The sequence below is a fragment of the Fundulus heteroclitus genome, unplaced genomic scaffold (assembly GCF_011125445.2).
Source record: "Fundulus heteroclitus isolate FHET01 unplaced genomic scaffold, MU-UCD_Fhet_4.1 scaffold_750, whole genome shotgun sequence".
Lineage (NCBI taxonomy): Eukaryota > Metazoa > Chordata > Actinopteri > Cyprinodontiformes > Fundulidae > Fundulus > Fundulus heteroclitus.
Genome location: NW_023397198.1, coordinates 29,172 through 32,594, shown reverse-complemented (window position 1 = coordinate 32,594; position 3,423 = coordinate 29,172). Strand labels below are relative to the sequence as shown.

Sequence of the window (3,423 nt, the reverse complement as noted above, 5' to 3'; positions counted from 1 at the left end):
CCATCACATGGTGCACGGAAGGCAGCACGCCCGTACAAAACGTCGACTTGAACCGACTCGGACCAAGCGGGCAAAATTTAGGAGCTTGTATTGCGCACGTACGTACGCTACCGCGTAACGGACACACGCAAAGTGATTGTATGTGTAAATCCGTACGTACGGTATTCAAAAGCATTGCGGCTGTACGGCCGAAGGCAACGTTTCGTACGATTTTCCATTGACATTAGAACACAGACTTAATTTCCATCATCAGGATAAAAACCAACCAGTTACCACACACAAAGATAAGTTAAATATTAAGAACCAGTGAGCCATCATCCTCTACTGAACATAAAACCTGTCTGATCCCCCACTGAGCCCTAAAAGGCTCCAAATTACTAGTGAGTGTGTAGAAAGCATGCACCACATCTGCCCAACCCTGACCCAGCATCTGATTCTTCCTGGTCCTCCAAATAGCTAATTTAGCCACCCCAAATAAAAAATTAATTAAAACCAATGTAATTTTTCTCCTTACTGTGTATTTGGGTCCAAAAACAAACAGAGGGACAGAGAAAACCTCTCCTAAAGCTTCCACCCATTCCTTCAGAACTCTAAAAAGATCAACTAGCCAAGGACAACCCACCACTAAGTGCTCTAATGCAGGGGTCTTCAACAGGGGGTCCGCGACCCCTAGGGGGTCTGCGGAGGTACTGCATGGGGGTCGCGAAAGTTTAAGTTAAGTTTATAACAGGTATGTTTATGCATGCCAGTGGCACTAACAAGCATCACTTATTTTCCTTTTCACATTTATGTTTTAAAAATGTCCATTTAAATATCGTTTATGCATGATTACATGCAATTGACAGACATTGTTGATCTTGGCAGGTATCAGTTTATTGTGTTATGTTATGTTTATAAATGGCAGTGGCATGGCCACCCTACTCACTGTGCCTCGCACATGTTTAAAATAAAAACATGAATATATGTGTCAGGACTCAGCTGGCAGGGCCATGCAGCCTGTTGCCATCTTTGCTTCGTCCACAGGTGTTCGCGGTTGGCTGGTGGGCGGAGTAGGCGCACCTGCAGCTCGTCAGCAGCACCGGAGCTGCACTATAAGATCTGCACTCGGACAGCGGGTGGATGCCTGAGTGTTACCGTTGTGGTATGCCTACCAGCCTCGACCTCACGCCATTTAGACTTTGCTCCCTCGCTAAACCGCTACCCTTTGTGTCTCCCAGGTACCTCCTCGTGCTCCTTCGTCCTCCTTCGAGCTCCTCAGTCCTTCTCGTGTTGCCTCTTGGGATTTCCCCGTTCATCTTGAGTGGAGCCTTGCTTCTCGGACGAGACGCACTCCCGACGACTCCCAGGTTCCATCCGCTGTCCTGAATCCTCCGGTGCTGCTCGGACCTCTCGCCCCGCTCTCAGCCGCCCGGACACCTACGACCAACATTCAGCTGAGTCCACACTGCCGTCCTCCCCGGTCGGGTTTCTTGCACCTCGTGGTAAGCTTACGTTCCCCTGAATACTTTCCTTGGGGCTTTCCCTTCCCAGAATTAACGTTCTCCCCTTACCTCTAGATCGACCTGGTCCCCGCCGCCCGAGTTCCTGCCCGAGTATCTTCCAGCCCGCAGATTAGCTTCGCCGCTTAGCATTCTCGCCTGTGTAAACAATAAAACTTTTAAACTTACCTGTCGTTACCGAGTGTGTTTCTGCATGTGGGCCCGACATCTCAAGGCAAACATGACAATATGAACCTGTGTTTTATTTGAGTATCTTAGTATTGAATGCACAATAACAAGGTACATTTACACATGGCACTATAGGACCAGTTTGATATAACACAATGTTATACAATATATATAATTAGGGGGTCCCCGCTCCATCTCGCCATCAGTTTGGGGGTCCTTGGCCTGGAAAACGTTGAAGACCCATGCTCTAATGTTTCCCTTTGAGTGCAGAATGGACACCCCTCCCCAGTGCCTGGATCTAGGTGAGCTCTGTGTCTGTTTGTGGCTATTGCTCAATGTACCATCCTCCACTGAAGGTCCGCCATCCTTTTCTCAACAGGGGGTTTATACAGGACCCTCCACCTGCCTTTAGGGGTAACGTCTGAAGCAAATACCTCACACCATTTTGACTCCTTCACTCCAGCCAGAGAGCGAAGGTTCAGCACCTTCACACAGTTGTAGTAGAGCTGCTTCTTCCCACAGGAGCTGAAAGTACCCAGCACTGGTGTTTTCAAGGTGAGAAGAAAAACACTCTCCTCCTGCCAGTCCTCAGCAGCGGGACAGACGCAGAGAGGGAAAAAATTTACATGCCGTCATCCTTCCACTGGGCAGCGTGATTCTTAGCAAACCTTCTTAGTGTCTCAGACAGGGACTGCCAGAGTTCCTCCACAATCCTACTCAGCACTCTGGAGGACCTGATGTTGGTGATGTCACCGAGCATTTCCATGGATGCTTTTATGAGGTGGCCCAGTTCAGTAATGCCGGCCTGCACAAATTTAGTTCTTAATGTAGCAGAGGAAAACGTGGGGTTTCCAAGGAAGTTGTTGTGAAACAATGGCTCCTCATAGATCCACATCCCTGGCCCAGGGTCCTGGGTTCTTGCCAGGCATTAATCACAGAGCTGTAGAAAGGTGTTAGTCCTGTCAGGTCAACTTCACTTGATCTTAGCAGAAATAACTGCTTATCCAGCCCAAGCCGGCCAGCAAACCTGAGTAACAGGAGCTAACCAGCAGCGACTGCAACCATACAACAACCTCTGTGCTGTCTGCAGTCTGAAAGCCGCGGTTCTGGACAGAATGTCTACAAGTCCTTGACCTCCCTCTGCCACAGGGAGATACAAGACCAGTGCCGTGTTGACCGGACCAGAAGAAGTTCACCAGGAGCCGCTGCACCTCTTTTAGTGGGCCTGATGGTGGCACCAACATGATGAGCTTGTGCCACAGAGATGATGCGATCAGGTTATTCACTATCAGCCTATAGTACAGGTGAGGTAGCAACCATTTCCATTTAGACAACCTGGCTTCTACCTTTTCCAGCACTCCCTCCCAGGCAAAGGTAGTTTGCATCAGAGCTGTAATCTGGGTGAGGTTTTTGTCGGTTATCTTGACCTCATCTACAATTTCGAGTCTGATTTGCTCCAAGCTTCCAAGATCTTCCCCTCTTGGGAAATTTGGGAGAAAATTCACCTATGTCCGTTTTGGTCTTTTAATGTTACTGTGGGCAGGCTGTTTGTCAGGGTTGTTTTTGCTCCGTTTTCCAGAATTTATGGCTACTTCACTAAATCCAGCTTGACTCAACCTTGTTCTATAGTTCCCCATTTTAAACTTTAAACTGTTTCTGTTTGATCCTGGCTCTTTTAGACACGGATGTTCAGTCACAAGTAGGGCTGCACAGTGGCACAGTGGGTAGCGCTGTTGCCTTGCAGCAAGAAGGTCCT

The 3,423-nt window shown here is 48.5% G+C and overlaps 1 long non-coding RNA gene across 1 annotated transcript; it reads left to right on the top strand.

Annotated features, from left to right (window-relative positions):
- The first annotated feature begins 965 nt into the window (after positions 1-965).
- Positions 966-1,637, top strand: LOC118561920. Its single transcript, XR_004930370.1, has 3 exons — positions 966-1,141; positions 1,218-1,481; positions 1,557-1,637. It is a non-coding gene; the product is annotated as an uncharacterized LOC118561920 (long non-coding RNA).
- The last annotated feature ends 1,786 nt before the right edge of the window (positions 1,638-3,423 follow it).